A 22,290-nucleotide genomic window follows, 5' to 3' on the forward strand; every position below is an offset into this window, starting at 1 on the left:
TGACCCCAGAAAACAGCAGCTTCACCTATGAGCTTTCCACTCAGCTTAGTCCAATAAACTCTCCTACTTCATCCACCCAGTTTCCACTCTCACGGAAGAACAAGCCCTAGCCACCACAGCAGCCAAGCAGAAACCAGCTCAGTGAAAGCCACTTTCATATTTCACATGAAATGTGGATAAATAAGTATTTCATACTTAACTGGTTGGTTTGTTTTGTGGAACATCAGTTGTTTCTTTAAGGAAAGAGGTGAACTTTGCTTAGACTCCAAAATGAAAGGTCAGATGTGAAAGAACTACTTAGAAGATGCTGAGGGTAAACAAGTGCACCATTAAGTATTTGTTGTGTTGTATCTTCATTTAGAAATCACCTAATAACCATCTTCCCCACAAGGAAGGGCTAATATTAGAAGCAGGATACAGCTCACACAAGGATGCTTCTATTAAACATCCTACAAACAGATGTTCCTAGAATCCAACAATTCAGCCAAACAGATTTTTAACTGCTGAGTAAGATTTGGGAGACAACGAAAAGGACTTCAGTATCACCTAAACTGATTATTTTCCAACAGGGAAACTGGGGAAGGGACCATCATCAGGAGAGGTAGTGGAGCACAGGGAGATCCATCCCTTGTGCAGAAGGGCTGGGTGAAACCTAAGCCTCTCACTGGAGGGCTGCAGGGTCTGTCCCCTTGAGCCACACCCAGGAGTACGTGCTGCTGTCCCATGGAGGGGATGCTGGAAGTAATGGAGATGGCAGAAGGTCTTTCCAAGAGGTCTTTTCAGGGCAAAAGACACTCTCACCTCCTGCAATCCAAACCCACCCTCATTACTGTACACAATCATTTAGTCTCATTAGAGACCCCTCCACACACAATATGAGAGACTGATTAAAAGATTTGGCTTCTGTCTCAGTTTCTTTTAACCTGAAACTTCCTCTAAGAATCCCATAAAACTTGTGAGGGGAGTAAATAGCCTTCCATATTTGACTAAATAGTAAAACACAGCTCCTGCTTTATCTACAGGGCAAGTCATCACTCGCAAAAACACTGCAACAACTTTGATTTCTATGAAACCCCTTAGCTGCTGAGCTGCAACACAACCTTCACTTCCCACACATTCTTTGTTTACTATCCTTACATCTCTCTAATCCAGCAAAGACAAGGTCTAGGACACATTGAACTGGCACCCTCTTCTAAATGTGGGGCTCTGCAGGTCAAGACGAGCGTTAAGACAGGACTACATCAATGCAGTGTTCTACAGATGAACCAGGTCTAGATGAACCAGGAGAACTCAAGAAATGAAGTGTAGGGAAGAGAAGGACAAATTGGGAAGATCTGTATGAGCTGTGTGTGCAGCAGAGCACAATTTGCCACATGGAGATACCTGCTACCTCTCTTCTGCAGAGAAGGCATCTCAAGCACAGGGTTCCCAACATGCAACACCACTTTGTTTTTTAATTCAGAATTTTCCCCCCCTGCTCTTCATGCAAGCTGGGGACCTGCAGGCTGCGATCACCTCCTGCAAGATGGAATTACGAAAGAGCTTCCTGCAGGTCTCATTAAACCCCAGTAATCCTCAGAGACATGGCAGCAATGCAGCTGGTGATAATGCATTTCCCCTTTCTGCTTTCATCACTGATTATTACTCATTAGGGTACTTATAATCTTTATATAGACTTCTTTTAAGTAGCCTAATTTGCTAAGAAGTAATCACTCTCCTCCTCCTCTGGTAATACAAAAGAGGGCTGTAAAGTGATTTCATTTGCTGTTTCCATTGCTCTCCTTCCCAGAAGTTTCTTTCAGATGTTCAGCCAGATACATTTGATCATTAGAAAATGTCTGAGACAAGCCCTATGTTTTACCCAGTTTTGTGTGGAAAAGATGAGTAATTTAGGAAGCTTTACATCTCTGAATTTACTTCGAGTTGCTTGCCAAAAGAAATCCATGAGCTTCCTTCTTAAAAAAAAAAAAAACAGAACACCACCGCAGCACTGAAGAATTCAACTCTCCAGGCAGAGCAGGGTAAATGGAGATTACCTAATGCTCAGAATGAGCACAGGACAGGAGAGCAGGACAGACACCGGCACCACACACCACAGGAGAGCGATGCACTTCTGTGTTTGCCCAGAGCTGTGGCTCCAGAATTACTGCCTGGTGATCACACCACAGCATGCTCTGGCTTCTGGCTTCGTGTTCAGGGCTCTGCTGCCAACCCCTCTGGGGACTCCAGCACATCTCTTCACCTCATTGTTCCAGGCTTCCCTCAGGGAAAGCAACAAAAGACAGCTTAAACCCAGAGCTGCTATTCTGTGTTAGATTCCAGTCCTGTGCGTGCAATCCAGACTTTAAGAGCCATCTCACTATAGCTTTTCCAACAGTTCTTGGACAATAAATATGCTGGATGCTGAAAAGGTCACTGCTGAAATTGTTCTGAAATAATGCACTGTCTTGCACTGACTACCACTCCCTACAAGTTAGTTGAAAACAGGGAATACAGATTTGGATCCAGCCTTCCCTGTAATCCAAGAGTGTTCATGACAGATGATTTTGCTTCTGGATGAGTCCAAGCCCTCCCTGAGCCCTCAAAATTTCCGTAAACACTCATCAAGGAAGAGAAAATGAATGACTGGATTGCAGCACCTCATGACACACAAACCTCAAAGCTTTAGCTGTTTAAAACTATGCACGCCAAGCAAAGGAATAGGCTGTAGTTACAAACTCCAAACAGCAGAAATAGTACCATTTAAGACAAAAGGGAGAAAATGTTTTTTTAAGAGTAGAACAATTCAGGCAGTTGGTATTTGCAAAAGTCTCCTTCTACACGCCTCTATGCTTCTGTTTTCAAACAGTCTTTCCATACGGCAATGAATTTTGTGTAATTACTAGCTAGGTACTGAGAAATTTAATGGTACTGTATTAATAATAGAGATTTTGACTTCCCATCCAAAGGCTCTACTACTTTTAATTAAACTTGTACATTGTCACCTTGTTAAAGTTATGCAAATCCAACACTGTGAAGTTGGCTGTAATAAATTCAGAGGTAATACTAGAGCCCCCATACAAGGATGCTGATACAGAATTCAAAACAAGTTTTGTTAGTACAAACAAAACCAAACAAACACACCAGAACATGGGATATGGTTTTGAAGACTGAACTTTGCCCAATCCACCCTCAGTGTGTTTTCAAAGGGTCAGTGAGCCACTGTAAGTCTCCGCAACTCCTTGTTTAAGCCAAACACCAAAGTTTTCCATTAGATTAGCAGCAGATTGAGGATTGCAGCTGATTTCCCACATGGCAGCCACGCAAACCACAGGAGCCAAGTGAGGTATGACCCGACAGCACTGTAAAGTCAAGGAGGGAAGAGAGTATTGAAAAAGATAAGCAGGGGAGTCTGCTAATCCAGGCCATTCTCTCTGTCTGAACATAAAGGGACCAGGTTTGATTCAAAAGGCACTTTTTACAAAGTCATAGCACTGATTTAATGGAGCAGCATCTGAATATCCATTTCCTTGAGCCAAGGCTGGATAGTCACAGAAAGCCAAGTTCTGATGTTTACACTTGCATGTCATGAAAGCAGAGGGAGAAGGTGCCAGAGCAGGGCTAAACCAATTTTTAATGTTTTCCAAGTCCTTTCATGTCAGTCACAGATCCTTTATAGTCAGTGTTGTGGAGATGCAGTCTAGTCCCAAATCCCGAAGGAGCATGATCCAGACACGCATGTGCCCACTGATTCAGCAGCAGGAGCTCTCTGCTCCCCCGAACAGCTGCAATTATTCCCAAGATGATGTCAAAGGGGAGGGTGGGGTGGGAAAAGGAAGGAAGGTGGCTGTATGGCCACCTGAGAGCCATCCCCGAGGATGCTGCCCTTAACCTGGGCTGTAAGGAGAGGTTATCCCCATGGCCCACTGCCCTCCTGCTCCAGACTGCCTGGCCAGGGGGGAAGAAGGGCTGTGCTGCAGGCAAGCACATCTGGCAGGCAGCTCCAGTGGGGTGAGATTGCTCTGGGATAGATGAGACAGCAGGGAACTCTACTGCAACCCCTCGCCAGTTGTCCTTTCTGCTTTTGCTCAATCTAAATTTGATAGAACTGATCATTTGGGTGAGGGCAGATATCAAAGCAAACTTAAAGCCTCACGTGGCACTATAGTTGCACTGGCTAAGAACCAACTTTGGCAAAGCACGGGGCTTTCTGGAAAGTGGAGCCAGGAAAACAACAAGTAAAAGGCCATGTGATTGTTGCCACTGATCTTTCTCAGTAGCCATTTGATTACATCACTATCTTCCTAACTAATGAAGATCAAACTGTATTTTTGTTAGTTTAGATATATAGTTTCTCTTAAATTAAAGGTATTCTTAAGCCAAGAAGAAGCAGAAAGGAGACTTATTTGCCTTACAGATACCATGGCAAACTTAGTTCAGAATTAAAAAAAAAGCAAATCATTATTTCCCCAGACTCCTTAAAAAGGGAGAGAACTGTGAACAAGAAGCCAAGATTATTAGCAGGCAGAAGAAAAAAAACCAAACCAAATTGAAGAACAAGAGGAATAAGAGCCTTTGTTCCCAGGAAATCCTTTTAAAGAATTGAAGAGACTCCAAGCGATGCAGCTGTACTTCCTGTGACCTGCAGCACGTGTTTGCGAACACTGGGAAGGTCACAGCCTGGGGACAGCTCAGTACAGCCATGCTGCACACACAGAGAGCTCAGCACAGGAACCCCTCACACCAACTGGAACATCCTGGGCTGCAGGGGCAGGGAACCACACAGCTTTAGAGCTGCCCTGCAAAGGAGACCTACTCAAGTCACACGTGGTAGCAGGACTCTCTCAGGACTCAGAGCTGGGGCTGCTCAGCCCTTAGAAAAGGCAGCTCCAGGGAGACCTTAAAGCACCTTCTGGGACTACAAGAGAGTGACTTTTGACAAGGACATGTACTGACACAGCAAGGGGGAATGGCTTTAAACTGAAAGAATATGGGGTTACATTAGAAATTAGGAGGAAGTTGTTCCCTGTGAGGGTGCTGAGGCCCTGGCACAGGCTGCCCATGGAAGCTGTGGCTGCCCCATCCCTGGAAGTGTCCAAGGCCAGGATGGACAGGGGTTGGAGCAACCTGCCTACACTGAAGAACTACTCCATCACTGTCCCCTACTTGCCCTCCCATCCACATCTTGAATTGGAGCACAATGCTTAACTTCAATTGACAGAAGACACAGGCAAATGTTTGATTAAGCACATTTAAGCAGTGCCTACACACCACTGCAGGCAACCAACACTGAGGGACTCCAAAACTCTCCAAGTATTCTCCCAATATTTTCAACACAACTCCATCATACCCTGTGGACAAACTCAGAAAGCAACACAACATTTGTACACATATTTTTATATATTTGTTTTAAAAGTTTAGTGCTGTATATAATTACAACAGAGTTCTCAGACCCCTTGGCATCCTTAAAAGCACACCTACTGCTATCCAGAGCAGTATTCTTCCTTCTAAGGATGCCCAAGATTGTTCACGTTTGACTCATTTGAGAAGGACCAGCTCCACCAGCACACACAGTTGAGAACACCTCTCCTCAGCCGCTCACCACGGGAAGAGTGGCCAGACAATCATTCAGTATTTTGAGAACACAAATCCTTCACTGCCAGCAGGAATCAAGTTCAATATATATGGGCGAGATCACTAGAGCTTAACTCAGTTCTGAAGGACATCAGCATTAAAAAAATGGGAGGAGAGGTTGCCGGTCCCTGAGGAACAGGAGGGGGAGGCAACAGTTATTCTTGCCTATAGCAAGGAGGCATTCCACTCCAACTGAGACCCCTTGAGCTGGAACCCAGCCAGAAAGCCCAAATAATAGCCCTTCTGCTCACAAAACCACCCCTAAATTTTGATTGTTAACAAGCTGTCTGGGACACAGTTTTAAACTCATTTAAAATACAATGAGGGGGAAATTTCCTGCTTCTCCACACTCAGAGAAGATATTAAAGCAATGTTTTCTTCATTCTTGCTTTGCCTGGGTTTCATTACTCATTTTCCAGCTTTCTTCAAAACTGACAAGTTTTAAAGTGCAGGGGTTTTATGTGTAATTTTTTACTTTGTCCCTGCAAAGGATGTCAGTAGAAGCATGCAATATTTAAGCACTGCATATGCACAGATATGAAGATTTTGCTTTTACCTTGATTAAGTGTTTGCTTTGTTTCTTTAAATCACTCAGCTTGTGTCTTTTACAGGAAATTAAATTAACACAAAGTATCTTTTAATAATCATAAGAGCTTTCCAGCAATTCAATTTGCAAAATGACAGACCAGCATTCTGCATCACAGTAAGCAGTCTATCAAGCTGTTTTGACAGCAGATCTTGTTCAAAGCCTTGTCCAGAAATGTAACACTACCTCCTACTATTCCAGGTGTGCAGTGACAGAAAACAGTTATGAACACACAGCCAAGCACAGGCTCTCTCTTCACAACATTAAAATCTAGAAGTCTCTCTCTCTCTAGCAGCTATGGCCCAGCTAAGCTGCTGTCAGGATCAGCTCTGTGAAGACAAGTTAATACCGACCTCCTTTATTCTGTTTTCCTGAAAACAAAGCTACCTCTGCATTGCCAGAGGCCCCAGCCTTGCGTAGGAGGGAGCCTGGCAGTTCCACTACCAAAACCTGCACGAGTTCTTGCAGGGACTCCTCAGCACAGGTCAGCTCACAGGATGCACACACAAGAGGAAGAGATGCAGGGAAAGACAGCATCAAGGTATGGAAAGAACTTGAAACCACAAAGTAGCTCAGGGGGAAAGGCTGCTACATGTGTGTGAGGAAATGCCCCTACGAACCCACAAAACGTGGCCAGGGCCAGCAGCCCAAACCCCAGGGAAGGAGGTCTTGCTGTGACACACAGACCTCTTCACATGCCATTTGACTGGCAGTGCCTCCCCAAAAAGTGTACTTGTGCTCAGACATGACTTCTGTCCGCCCTCGTACAGCGCAAAGGCTTCAAGAAGCCAGACCCAGACCTCTTCACATGCCACTTGACTGGCAGTGCCTCCTCAAAAAGTGTTGCTTGTGCTCAGACATGACTTCTGTCCGCCCTCGTACAGCGCAAAGGCTTCAAGAAGCCAGACAAAAGCCCTGATAGCTGCAAAGCAGTGAAAATAAGGAAGGCAACTTATTCCAGCCTCAAAGGCAATGAGTGGTGGAGTTAAGAGCTCAGTCTGACCCCATCCACACAGCAGCAGCTCCAGCATGAGCACAATTGGCTTTTCAGCAAACGCTGAAACATGGAGCATACTCCAAACAAATATTCCTCAGGGCAGAAGAAAAACAAAGATGCATCAAGTGAGACTTATGGGACAACTACTTTCACTCACAGGTTCAGGAGCTTTAGCCTATTTTAATAAGCTGCCTTTGCAGATGCCAAAATAACATCTCTCCCCCTCTGTACATACACAGCTGAACATGAACCCCCACAGTCTGGCTGGCAGCATCTGCATTCAGCTTCACAGATGTGAACTGCAAGAGGAAGTCTAGAGGGGAAGCCTCTTCTTTGGAATTTCAAACACAAGTAGTTAATATGGTCCAAGTGCCAAGCAGGTGCCAAGTGCCAGGTGGCACTGCAAACCCTCCAGAGAAGCACAGTTCAAGGCCAGAAGAAACTCATCTGCAAAATTACACTGGTCTATCTCTTGCCTCCACTGCTCCTAGCACACCTTCCTGAACAGGCACATCTTTGTACACTTTTTGTTCTTTGAGAGGCCTAAAAACCTCATTGGGAGAAATCTGTCCACTCCAAAGACACAAGCCAGCAAAGCCCCATGCCTCTGGTAGCTGTCTCTGGCTCCATCCAGGGAAAATCATTCCAGCCTACGATGGCTCCTTAATGCCACTACTTGTTGGGATGTCCAAAACACCCTCACCACAGTGCTTGGAAAAGGGGGCTAGGGCCAGCGACAGTCCCAGCAACACGTTTTCACACTGTCCTGGGGAATGCCAGGCTTCTCATTGAGATTCTGGCCATTAATCAACCTCCAGCATTTCCTGAGCCCCACCAGAGGCTCTGCAACAAGAACAAGGCTGTCACCCACTCACTGGAAAGCTGCCCTGACCAGACTGCTCTCCCCTACCTTCCACATCTCGGCCACATGCTCCATGGCTGCGGAGCACCAGGAGGAAGCTGGCATACAGACTAGCATACAAAATCCCATCATGCAGGCAAAGCAGCTCCAGTTTGGCCCACACTAGCAGGACACACAGTCTAACTTCTCCCTCCTCCACAGGGAGAAGTTTGCAGGTCCACAGATTCCCTTTGAGCAGCCCCACAGATTCTGTTACTTTAGTTCATCTCCACTCCTCTGCCTCCCTGTACCCATAGTCCCCTCCCAAAAATCTGCCTCATTTCCTACAAATGCCTACACAGCGAGCTTGTCATACTGGCTTGTCTCAAAATGTCATCAGGCCTCAAACAGGGACAGCCAACTTTCACAGGAGAATTCACGCTTCATTTTTCATAGTCTCAAAGCTATGCCACATGTTGAGTCTGTGCTGTAACCTCCTGTTTATCAGGGAACGACTAACTGTTTAATTTGGATTAATTTCACGTATGGCTTCTATCAGACCCAGCAGAACTTCTGGCTGCCCTCATGCTTCTGTATAAACACCATTAAATTCCAGGCATGAGAACCTGATACCAGAGGAAAACATCTGCCTCAAAACTCTGCAGCACAGGCAAGACAGGAAGGATTGAAGGAAGGACACCACAAATTACAGCACTCTGAATTTCCCTGTGTGCCTGTGGGATGGCAGGGACATGCACTGAGAAGATGGACCCTATGGCAGGTGGCACTGCCCGCTTCAAAAGCTAGCAGGGTCTCCTGCTCTGCAGCAGCTCAGGTGGGGCTCTCACCACCCAACAAGCCCAGTCCAGTCCCCCTACACTCTCTGGGGGCCCTGTTTCCCTGCCCAAGGACTTCAGCAGCAGAAACCCCACTATCCCTTCGGTACCAGGGTGTCCTACTCCCTTCCCCAGACATACCCCTAACAGCTTGCCCAGACAAAAGGGACATCAGGAAAGGCATCTCTATTTAGACCATCACTGGGTCTCCATTCCCAACCACCTCTCTCTTCCAAAAACACGTGGCAAGTAAAACAATGCAAAGTGGAACTCTGACTAGCGGCAGAAATAGTACTTTCACTGGCTCCAGGAGGCTTTTAATGGAAAGCACTCCTATTTCTCACTCTGCTTGAAGCAAGCAACACCTCACCCACAAATGACTCCACAGCCTAGGGCAAAGAGCCCACAAAGTAAGGCTCAGAGGGAAGGTGATGGGACCCCATTCCTTCCTTTTAACACAGACAAACAGAGACATATCCCCTGTTTTGCTCCCTAAATGCACGCTCTGCAGGAGCTACGTGAACACAGCTGGATCTGAGAACAGAAAAGTTGTTCCTCACCATGTGCAACAGCAAAGCCAGGTCTAATTACCACAGCCATAGGAAAATTACATAGAACATTTTTTAGTAAGAAGAGAAATTAACTGCAGTATCACAGCCAAATTCCAATTTAGCATTAGCAGTCCAGCTGGTACACTGCCCTAAATAACTGGGTGGCTGATCCCAACCTACCACACGTGCTGTAGCTTCCCTACCTGTTTTAATTATAGAATGAGCTGAGCAGGGAGGGACTCACAAGGATCACCAAAGTCCAATTCCTGGCCTGCACAGGACAGCCCCAAGAATGCCCCCCTGAACCTGAGGTTGTTGTCCAAATGCTCCTGGAGTTCTGGCAGCCTTGAGGCCGTGACCACTCCCTGGAGAGCCTGTTCAGTGCTCCACCACCCTCTGGGGGAAGAACCTTTTCCCGATATCCACCCTAACCCTTCCCTGATACAGCTCCAGCTGTTCCCTGGGTCCTGTCCCTGGTCACACAGAGCAGAGATCAGCGCCTGCCCCTCCCCTTGCCCTCATGAGGAAGCTGCAGAACTGCTGCGAGCTCTGACCTCAGTCTGCTCTTCTCCAGCTGAACAGACCAAGTGCCCTAAGCTGCTTCTCATGTGGCTTCTCCTCCAGGCCCTTCACCATCTCCAAAACCCTACTTTGGACATTGTCTAAGAGCTTCAAATCCTTCTTATATTGTGGCTCTCAAAACTGCAGCGTCCTTCCCCTCTGAAAGGGGCACAGAGATACACCAGCATACCAAGGCAAGCCCCTACAGAACCATCCCCTAGTTTCAACTCCTTCTGCATGTCCAGGTGCTTCACAGTCAGCTCAGCCCTGCCTAAACAGGGCAGGCCCAACTCTGCCACCTGTTTTTCTGCTGCCATGGCCCAGAGTAAGGCATGCACACACACCAAGCACAACACCTCTGTTCTGACAACAGCATGTCCACACCAGCAACAGGTCCCACCAGGAGCAAAACTACTGCCTAGGACAGCACAGGCAAGAGTGTCAAACAGCTTCTCTGCACAGAAACACAACAGGGAGAGACACCTGTTGCAAGAAAGACAAATACACATCAACTGCAGTTTTTGTCCATCATAACTCTGTGGTATTTTCACTGGTGAATGAATAAATCATCATTTACAGCAAAAGCAAGATTTCCAGTTGGAGGCTATTTACTTTCACCTCCATCACAGCAGCCCTGGCAAGCCAGATGATGTGCAAGCCAAGCAGCAAGTGCTCGCATGCTGGGAAATGTTCAAACAGCAATAATTCAATCTTTTTGTAGTCTCACCCTGGCTAATTTGCCAAAAGCTGTCTCTTTTCAGATGCTACATGAAACACGAGGAAAAAACCAAGCTGGATTAAGCTGGTCCATTTACAATCATTTAATCTACAGAGTTCAGGTCAGTTCATTTTCTATGTAAAACAAATTCATTTTTTCAGCTTCACAGGGTTTAAGGAACAAAAATTTATTGCAGTAACCAAACATTGCTCACCAGACAAGCTTGCAGCGATTACTTAACTAATGCAAACGATTTGCAGTCTATGTGCAAGGAATGCATGGGATAATTCCAGGGCACCCTCTTCCACCAGCATTTTACAAGTACTTTTTAAGTAGCTATGGAGACGTTACAGCCTTTTCCATTTTGATGTCATAACTAGATGGCTATTGATTTATTTGCAAAATTCCTTGGAAAAGTGGGGAAGGGAGGAGGAGTTTCAAGCACCATGAGGTCTGAGAGCAACAAGCTGAAGAAAATTTCACAACAAATTTCAGATGGAGACATCAGCCCAGAGGCCCCTTGCAAAAGATAGCCTTGAACCTGGTCCCGCTTTGGTATTTCTGCAAAAAAGGAGGTAAATGTACCACATGTCACAAGGATTGTCTTCCAACAAGCTCTAAAAGGATAAACATTTCCAGCTACCACTGCCATCACCCTGCAGAAAAGGAGGCCCTCCCCAAGGCCAGGCTGTGGTTTTGCTCCAACACAAATCTCTCCAGAGGCATGGAGGGCCTCCATCCTCATAGTCATGCTGGGCTACAAGATGTTTCCCTCTCCCTCTGAGCAGGTTACATGGAAGTCCCATCCCTGACATACCTTGCAGGTAATCAGTGCCTCCCCTCAACCCCCAGCAGACATTAAGCTTTGTGATGGACAGGATGGACAGCTCTGTATTTCACTCTCCTTCCAACAACAGCCCAAGAGCTTGCTGTGAGCTCAGCACTGCTGGTCCTCAGCAGCTGATTCTGCCCAAAATGATGCTGAGAGAAATGCCTTTCACCTTATTGACCCTTCAAGTGATATCATTCCTGCATATGCAGATTTAAGACTGCACACCATGACAAGAGGAGACACAGAGAAGTCTAAACATGAGATACCGACCTGGACAACCCTGTGTCAGATAAGGATGTGCAAATAATCATGGATTTAGGTCTCACTCAGAAACTCCTTCAGTAATGAGAACAACAGATCAGGCTCTGAACAGATACTTCCCTTTGGATAAAACAGAAAGGAAGGCCTGTTCAACCAAAACATTTTTCTTAAATTCACTTTAGACACAGCCACAACAATGGCACCAGAATCTGTAGAATTATCTCTACCACAAGCTGCAGGAAGTTTACCAGCACCACCCTGAAAATGAATCTCAATCGTCTCATCTCCACGCTGTGTTTATAGTCTCATGAGTGCTCACAAAAGGACACTTAAGCTCTACTGCAATTGGAAAGAGAGCAAGATGCTGCCGCTGCAGAACAAAACCATGACTGCTCTGTCCACCTAATGGTCATCCAGAAATGCAGCAGCATCTTAAGTGCTACTTTTTTAACTCTTGTGAAGGCTTGAAAGGCGGGAAGAATTAACCATCCTCTAAGCACCCCAAGAAGCTGACTGAGGACAGGCAATGCCACAGGGAAGCCCCAGGACTCACCCCATCTTGCAGCCAGCTGCCCCCAGATGTTTCCACCACCCCAACACTGCCAGCAGCATCCCAGCATTAGAGAAGTACCACAAATCTGGTCACACCAGCCACCAGCTACCAGCAGCAAGCCATGAGATTGCAGTGTCCCTGCGCCATGGGGCACAGTCCCAGCCTCAACCACTGCTGCTGGATGGCTGCATGCCCCACCAGGGCACTGGAGAGGGAGGGGGGCACATCTGCATCCCAAACCCAGCCACAGTCCTCCCACTCAACCAGAGGAGGGCACACACCTCCCTAGGATCCTTCACCAACACAGGCTCCAGTCCTCCCAAGGAAAGGGGCAGGGAATGATGCAACTCCCCCACAGCATCCAAATTCCTGCTGCACACCCTAAAAATATTCCAGAAAATACAGTTCTGTCCAGCACCATCAGAGATTGCAGTGGCCCTGCCCAGCACAGGAGGTCCAACACCAGCTCCACCATGAGTGTGGAAACCTCTGAGAAGATGCTCCTGGTTATGAGCTTTTAGTTACATGTTTCACATCAAAGAGAAGAGGGACATCAAGGTGAGCCACTCCACGCTCCTTCTAGAGAAGAAAACAAACAATAAACCAAACAAAAATTGTGTGATATAGAAAAAAATCCAGGCTTTCTTTATAAAAATACAAAAACCAAATTTTTAGAACCAATTTAAGCTCAGACAAGAAATATAAATATGTATTTCTGAACTTTGCCCTGTGATGTTTCCTTTACAAACATAACAAATTAAAAGTGCTGTCACAAATTAAACCAGCTTTCGTTAAGTGGAGGGGAAAAAAATGCTGATGGCTCTGAGATCCAACTGACAAGCCTTTTCAAGTCTGCTCTGATACAAAACCAACTCCCTAGGGATTTAAATTAAGAGTAAAGAAATATTTTTCTTGGCTTAATCCTGGTTTGGAAGCAGGAGACAGAGGATACTACAACAAAGCCAGCACCTGAATCCACCAGGAGCCACCCAGCTGCCACAAGTCTTTCCTGGAGACCAGGTGCTCAACACACCCACCTCTTTTTCAGCAAGAGCATGAAGCACCTTGCTTTGCCTGAGGAGGATAAAATTTCTGTCTGGCTCTTCCAAAGGAAGCTCCGTGTACCATTCCTCCCCCACCCCTGAACAAAAAGTCTACCAGAGATTATTCCAGTGCATAAGGGTGAGCAAAAAGGTTGAGCATCAAGGCCATCAAACCACCACCTCCCACACGTTTTCCAGCTTGGAATGTAGGTTCCAGCACCAGGAATGTTCCTTACTCCCACACAGCCACAGCCTCACCCTTGCCTGCCCCAGAGTCCTGCACACAGCAGCTCTCAGAGACAGCACACTCCCCCTGAGGCTGGGGATGGACAAAAATTAATCCATCTTACTTTTAGCACAGGTCTAAAACTTAAACCAGGAGAACAGAGGAGATGAATGCTTCGAAGACACAAAGAAATGTTCCAAAATCATGCAAAACACAACCACACAACTGACATCTTGAGTACCCACTGACCCTCACACTAGAAGATCCCAAGGTATTTGCTCCCCTTCCCTGTCTCCACAGCACTTGCTCCATAGGAGCAGCCCACCTGATCCAAGCCTGAGAACAGACTCTGACAGTCTCCATATGGCCAAAGGGATTTTTACCAACCCATAGCAGCTGTGTAAGGATATGGCAAAGCTGCACAGAACCCAAGATCACAAGGGCTACAACCACATGAGATCATAACTATTTTCAGAAACACAACAACAGCTCAGGGTGTTTTTACAAAAAAGATACTCTTCTCACCTGCACTTCAAGACAGACATTAATTAGCAGCACTACACTCTGCAGAACCTTAATTTGATCCTACAGACATCTTCACATGACAACCTCATGACACCCAAAAAGATGGAGACCAGCCTCCAAACAGGATGCAGGTTCTTCTCCCCATTCCTTATACTCTGCATGACCTCGGCTAGTCTAAATAGCTAATTTCCTTCAACAGTGCTCACAGCTTTCCCATGTTTCACAAAGGCTGTATTTTTGTCAAAATGTCTTACCTGGCTGTAGCTAGTGAGTACACACACTCTAGAGAGAAAATGTGAAGTCAAGATTCAGCAAAACAGCCTTTCTGGAACACTCTCAACTCCTTGGACAGACTAGCCCACAAAGCACAAAGCTGTTGAGAGAACCAGACCCCCATGGCCACGCCTGCTGACAGAGCAGATGGATAGTTGTGTGCACAGTTGCCACAGCACCAAGGAAAGGAACTGCCCTCCCTCGTCCCCAAAACAGATCCTGGTGCTGATTGGGTAAATGCATGTGTGTTCTTGTTTCTGTCCTCCATAATGGAGCACAACAAGGGAAAGCTTTGAGAATGAGGAGGTTGGGGGATTGGTTGTTTGGCAGTTTGTATACTTTTACAGTTATTTTACAGTTATTTTTACAGATATTTTTCTGTTACCAACCATAAACTGTGTGTGTTGTATCTCCCTTCACAACCACTATGAACTATCTGGGGTTAATTCTACACTGACATATAAAATATACCCTGTTTTTCCCTATGGTTTTGCTTCAGAACTGATCCATCTGAAGACAAGGCAGGGAAGACTAGACCATTGTACTTTCCTGTTATTTTGCCATGTCTGTAACAAAGCAAGAAAGCAAAGTTCTTCTCCCAGATCTATCACATTTGGAGCCATGAGAACTGTTGGATTTAAAAAATTCTGATTCACACTAGTGGTTATCAGATTTTTCCCATCTGTGACACAATTCGACAGCTGGCTGGCAGCACAGAGAACTTTGGAGTTCAGATGCTGCAGCAGCCAGCTCCAGTCTCAGCCTTCATTTCTCCACTGATGTTTAGGGGAAAAGCCTATAAAGAGAGATGCAAGTGCAAACTAACTTTTGCATCAGCACGCCTGACCTCGGAGCCTTTTGTGCACAGGTACCATTTGGCAAGGGGATTTTATTCATGCAAGAGTTACAACATTGTGCCTGCTGGAACAGAGATTACCATCAAAATGTAAGCAAAGGGCTGCTTAAAGTCACTGGGTTTGTTATTTTTATCTCCCCTCAAACACCACAAGCCAGAGACTGCTGAAGTGGCCTCTCGTGCTGTTCCTTGACACAACTTGCACTGCTTAATGAGGCAGAGGCGCAGAAGGGAACAGGAGCATCCTCACCTTACCACAAACAATTCCCCCACAGCCAGCAGCTCTGGTGAGGAGCTCTCTCCAGAACTATCAGCTCTGTCAACACAAAGGGACCAAGCACTCCATGGCAAGAGCTCACAGGATTCACAGCCAGCAGATACATTGGTTTGGCAAAGCTAGACTACACAGCCCAACATTTTCCAAGTTCTCCACCTGCCTCCCTCACTGCATTGCTCCAGGCTGGAGCAGAGTGGCTGCAAAGTGTCCAGCAGAAAAGCACCTGGAGGTGCTGGTCAACAGCAGCTGAACATCATCCAACACCCGCTCAGGTGGGCAAGAAGGCCAATGGCTGCTGGGCTGGGTCAGAAATGGTGTGGCCAGCAGGAGCAGGGCAGTGACTGTCCCTCTATCACGGGCACTGGGGAGGCCTCATCCCAAGTGCTGTGTCCAGTTCTGGTCCTGGCACTTCAAGATAGATTGAGGAGCTTGAGTGTGTCCAGAGGAGGGAACGGAGCTGGGCAAGGGGTTGGAGCACAAGTCTGATGAAGGGAAGCCAAAGGAGCTGGGAAAGGAGCTCAGCCTGGAGAAAAGGAAGCTTAGGGGGATCTTCTGGCTCTCTACAACTCCCTGACAGGAGGGTGCAGCTAGGGGAAGTCAGGCTCTGCTCCCAGGGAACAAGGGACAGGACAAGAGGAACGGCCTCGAGCTGTGCTGGGAAGAGTCAGGTTGGACATCAGCAGGAATTTCTTCATGGAAAGGGTGGCCAGGCATGGAAGGGGCTGCCCAGGGAGGTTTGGAGTCCCCATCCAAGGAGGTATCCAAGCAAGGACTGAATGTGGCACTCAGTACTCTGGGCTGGGTGACAAGGTGGGGATTGGTCAAAGGTTGGGCTCATTGACCTTGGAGGTCTTTTCCAACCTAACAAAAGCTGTGATTCTGTGATTAATGATAAAGATGACCCAGGCAGGGGCAGAGAATACAAAGGTTTTGCCTACAATGGGCTGCAAAACTTGTATCTAAATCTAGTTCCACTGAGGAAAGAAATCAGCTTTTTACACAATTGGTTTATCTTAGCCTTTTAACAGAAACAGAAGGACAGCCAATGGAAAAAGGAGACAGCTTTAACCCAGCACACTTTCCTCATGTACTGCAGGAGTCACAGAAGAACAAAGTGCTCTGGAAGCTAAAGGACACCAGGAAATTGTACATACCCATAGCACAACACACAGCCTGAGCAAGCAACTGTGAATCCAGTGTGACGACTGAATCATTAATTGAAAAGTCCATCCTTTAAGCACAAATAAAGTACTATTTTGGCAGCAAGCACTACTAGAAAAGTAACAAACAGCCACTGTCTTCAGTATGAGCTGAGTCAACACACAGGTCAATTTGTGAGCAAGAGGAAGGGGAATAAAAAGGAGAGAATATAAAAATACATAATTCCCTGCATCTCAAGGTATGTTCCCAGCTAAGCACCCTCCCTAGGGAGGGAGAGATCCAAAGCAAAGATTCCACAAGAGACCCACTGAGAGATGTCAGGACTTATCGTGATCTCTGCTGAAGTCACTTCAAAATGGAAACACACAACCAGTGCAGGTAACAAACATGGCAAGAGAAACACTGACCTCTAAGATGACCAGGTTTTCATTCTGGATTAGTTGCTGACTTTTCCAAATTCAGAGAAAGAGATGTAATCTCTGGGGAATAGTACAGAGCCTCTTCTGTATGATGCAAAGGTTAATACTTGCAAGCCAGACATCTCCAAAGGGCTACCTGTGACTTCTGAAGCTGTTATTAAATAATCACCCTGTCTTCACTCAGCCAGGGTGGGAATTTATAGTAAATGTTAAAATAAACATATGGGCATAAACATCAGCAGTAAGCATGAGGCAAGGAAACTGTAATTCACCTCTCCTGGGCTGGATTCAAAAGCAAGAAGAAGAGGTCAAAATCTTTGCTGCATTTGAAACAGAGAGTTGAAGCAAATTTCTGTTCTCCTACTTTCTAGAACGCCTCCCAAACCAACCTGCCATGCCGCCGTCCCGCCCGCGCCGCTACGCTCGGTGCCCGCCCCGCTCCGCCCGCGGCCCCGGGACCGGCCCCGAGCCGCCGCTCTGCCCCGCCCGGCCGAGGCACCGCCCGTCGCTGCTGCCGGGGCTGGCCATGCGGGAGGTGGTGCGAGTGTTCGCGTTGCCAGTGCCCCTCACGGGCGATCACAGCATCGCTGACGTTGTAAGAGATCTCAGAGATCATGCAACGCAGCCCGTGACTGAACAGCACGGCGCGAACCTCACCCTGGTACCAAGCGACACGTCCGGGCTTAAACACCCCCAGGAACCATGACTCCGCCATCTCCCTTGGAGCAGCCCAGGGTGCTATGCCCAGGACCCGGCCTTTCCTGCCCACCTCGGGATCCCGACGAATGTCCCCGGTCTGCGCTGCGCTGAAGGGGCCCGAGATCCCCCGAATCCTTGGCAAGGGAAGAGGTATGGCCGCAGCCCCCGAGAAGCGAGCCCGGTGCTGCAGCTGGCAGGAGGTAGCACCGCAGCACCAAGTGACACCCCGGTTAAATCTGCAGTGTGCCCATGCCAGCACTTTGCCTCAGTGCTGAGGATAAACATGGTGCGAGTTCTAATACAGTGATCCTTGCTACATTTGCAGGAGCACTACTCTCTCATTTATACAGTGTAAGGGACTCAGTGCACTCCATCAACAGCCTCGCAGCCACACCAAAAACCAGCCTTGGCTTTACCAGCTCCATGGCAGAAAGGCCTGAGATGCTGCTCCTTCAGGAGTGGAGCCACACAAGTAACAGACCAAGGGGTTCAGCCAACTAACTCTCAGGTTTTTTTGGAGTTGACTCAAAGCTCCTCCTCCCATCCCTTCTCCAAGCGCTGGGTAAGAGAAAACTTCTCATGTTTTGTTCATGGAAAAGACAATTTGCTTGTGCTCTGTTTCTGACCATAACATGCAGAGAAGTGGAAGTTTACATTCAAAATGGGAAAAGTATTGGTGACATGTTGAAAACATGAAACATTTTGAATTCCTAGCAAAAGTGGGAAGGTATAATTTGCTTTTTTAGCACAGTTTGCAAAGAGGACAAGTCAATCCAAACCACTTTTTTTCTGGCAAGTTACCAGCCTGTCACATTGTCCACACAGTTCCAGTGTGCTTCATGTTAAACAGCAGGACTAAGTTTCAGACTATGAGAAAAGAAAGGCAATTTAAAAATACATGGGTTTCTTTGATGTCTTCTGTTTCTAGTACCTCTGTTTCAAAACTTTGGTGTTTACGTATGGTTCTGATGCTCTGCAGTTGGTCTTTTTGCCCATTTTCCTTAAATTTTCATCAATTCTCCAGCAAAACTTACCAGTTTGCTGTCAGCTGATGGGTGCGTGCTGATCACACTCCAGGTCACACCAGGCTGAATCACAGGGATCCCACTCCAGCACTCCATCCTTCCTGGAATAGCTGGGCTTGGACTTGCCCAAGAACAAGCACTCAGAACAAATAAGGATCCGCTATTCTTCAGCCTTTGTTTTTTGAACTGAATTTTCCGTTGATTGGTTTTTTGTGCACTTTGAATTTTTAATTCAGAAAGTGAAGGTGTTTATTAAAAAACCTAATGCAGAAGGGCTTCAGGATGGCATGAGAGAGATCTCTGAAAACTAATCTTAGCAGACAGAACATTTCAAACAACTGTTTGGATTCTTTCATCAAAGAAAATACCTTTGCAAGTTAAGACAAATCTCTGATAAGGCTTTCTGCTGTGCTGATTTCTCATCTCCCAGAATAGCGTAGACCTTTTTGCTCCAGGCTGGTTTGCAAGGAATGGTTGATTTTCTCCACCTTTGTGAAAATGCAGCAGCCTCTGAGAAGGCAAACAACTTGCTTCCCTCCTGTGAAGGCTTGGGGAGGTTACAAGGAGTAAGAGTATTTTCCAGCATTGCTCATTCCATGAGGAGGTGAAGGAAAAGAGCTTTTCCCTCACTGCACTGGGAACACACACCATCTCCGTGGTTACAAATCAATAAATGGCATTAAGCCCAGAATTTCAAGAGCTGTCAGAAGCATTTTGAAGGAGCCGAGTGCACTTTCTAACAGGATTTTCTTTGGGTGGTACATCCCATCTCCCACACACTCACAGCCAGGAGTAATGTCCTAGTGCAGTTAATTTTCAGGGTCATTGGGGTGAGCAGATGAGCTCCAAGATCCCTATCACAAAATAGGTGATTTTAAGAAAAAATTCTTCACCTATTCAGGGCCAGGTGAGGCCCTGGCACAGGGTACCCAGAGAAGCTGTAGCTGCCCCATCCCTGGAAGCGTCCAAGGCCAAGCTGGATGGGGCTCTGAGCAACCTGGGATAGTGGAAGGTGTCCCTGCCCATGGTAGGGGGTGGGAACTGGATGATCCTTGAGGTGGCTTCCAACCCAACCCATGCTATAATTCTGTGATTCTATCAGTGCTAGCTCACAAGGAAGGCACTGAAAGACAATAACAAGCCATTTACATCATAGCCAATTCTTAAGAACTTTTTGTAAATAATTTCAGCACTTTGTTGGGTCCCAAAGGTTTTCCTTTAGATCAAACCTGTTCCCCAAAATACAATAGCTGAAAGAGATGAGGGACCTCCTTCCCAAAGAACAATGTTTTTCCATTCAGGCTGTGCATGGCTTTCACTTCAGGACAGCTCAGAAAGTGGACTCAGTGAGTCCCTCTTTTTATTCCCAGCCAGCTATTAACCCGCAGCTAAGCCAGGCTGTTTTCAGGTCAGGGCTCCACCACTGACTCTCCTGGCACAGTTGTGTCAGTCAGGGCTGTGATAAGATCCTCTGAAGGCAGAGCTGTGCCAGCAAAAGCACCTTGTGCAGATGGAGGTATAAGCAGAGAAAATGGTGCTTTTTTCCTGAGAGCATCTTTCACATGAGGGAGCTGGAATTCACTCTCTCAGCAGCAGCACAGTTTTACTGTTAGAAGCCTGTTAGAGCAACTGTTAGTTGCTCTTCTGACCAACTATTGTAGCTGGGCTGTGAAAGCTGTCCTGGTTTTCACCTACCTGAATATCCTGATTGTTAAATACCCAACATAGCAAACTGTTTTGGCCTTGAGCTTCAGTGTGACACCATGTTGAGTCCTGGGACAAAGCACTGCACAACAATTTCTATCTGTCAAATTCATACATTAACCTTTCTCCTCATGTTTAAATTCCCCTCCAATCCCCTCCTAAAAAGGACAGGAGATTTGATGCCCAAAGGATTCATAATCTAGAGCAGCTGAAGTACAAAATGCTCCCAAACTGTACCCCCAAAACAGGCAAACTTCTGACCTCAGCTGTTCCATCCCTGGCTCTTCCCACAGTGTTTGAAAATACGAGGAAAAGCCCTGCACACTGAACCTGCTGCTGAACTGATGGAAGAGATGCTGTCCTGTCTTGGCTCTGCTGCAAAGTTTCTGGTCTAAAGTTTCTCTGACCTGAAATTTCTGGTTTCAACCTCCAAAAAAGCAGAAGGTCGTTTAAGAAGTGACCAATCTGCCCCAGCACTTGGGACCATTCCAGGTGCCCAGTTTCAGATGATCAGTCTTGTGTATTTGATCTGGAATGTTGTCTAATTAACCCCTGAAAATCAAGAAAAAGCAAACTCCAGTTCCTTTTCCAGTGGACAAGGAAGCTTTCCATAAAATTTCACATACCTATGAGGGTGAAATTGTAATTAGCTGGAGAAACCCCTCCAGCATGAACCTCAGAGATGTGTCAGTGTGGATCTGGAAATCACAAAGAGTAGTGTTACAAATCAGAAGATGCTGCATATTTTATGTAAAATGTAAGCAAGCGAAAACCTCCTGACATGAGCAAGAATCACATCAGGGTCAGTTGGAGGAATCCATACCATGGCAATAGCACAGCTGCTTGAAAAGATTGGGTGTTTCAGACCATTGTCTTCCCATTACTCTGAATCATTGCTGTCATCAAAAGCAGGACAGGAAAGGTTACACTTTGAGAAAGTTTTACATTCTTAAATTTCTGCAGGTCTACCAAACATTTTTTTTCCTCTCCCTGGAGGTCTCCCACTCACTAATTTAGGTACAAGTGCACCTTAACTGGGCTGAAATCTTCATTAGGTTCACATACCTGTACTTGTTACAGTATTTTCTCAATTTCAGTATCAGCAGATAACTGTTGCTCACACTCAGGAGAGGATTTCTGGTATAGTCAGTATTCGATGGAGCTGAAGAGAAGCCCTTTGGGTACTCAAAGTGTTTAACTTCAAACACAGGACAAAATGTTCAGCAGAGGAGTCAGGAACTGGCATAGAGGTGCCAGCAGTAACTTTTCCTGGTAGCCCCCACACTGGAATGTCCCAGATAAGCACCTCTCCACTGAAATGCACACACGTGGCTGGCACAGAAAGGCACATACCCGAGTCTGTGAAGCACAGCAAAGTGTTATCAGAGCAAAGCAGGCATGCTGGAGGCAGCAGGATATAACAACCCTACCAGAGACTCTCTTTGTAGCATCTGCCTAATCTGGAGGAGACCTGCCTTCTAGCCACAGCCAAACTCATCCCTTGCACAATGCACATTGTTAATCACAGCTGACCTCACTGCCACCATTCATCCATGCCTGGCTGTTGATGACATCCTACACCTAAGCTTTGCTCTCCAGCCACCAGGATAACTCTCAGTTTTCACTGAACACATATTGCTTTCATTCCTTTCAAAATGTCTTTCCACATCCCATTGCCTGGGGAATTGTGTGAATATTTTCCTGGATTTTCTCAGATACCCAAGCACATCTCC

The 22,290-nt window shown here is 46.5% G+C and overlaps 1 protein-coding gene across 17 annotated transcripts in view; it reads right to left on the reverse strand.

The window, feature by feature from the left end:
* PPFIBP1 (PPFIA binding protein 1) overlaps positions 1 to 22,290 on the reverse strand; it is a 656,824-nt gene that overhangs the window by 80,576 nt on the left and 553,958 nt on the right. The window lies entirely within an intron of this gene.

Source organism: Onychostruthus taczanowskii, unplaced genomic scaffold (genome assembly GCF_017590055.1).
Source record: "Onychostruthus taczanowskii isolate IOZ18803 unplaced genomic scaffold, ASM1759005v1 scaffold136, whole genome shotgun sequence".
NCBI lineage: Eukaryota > Metazoa > Chordata > Aves > Passeriformes > Passeridae > Onychostruthus > Onychostruthus taczanowskii.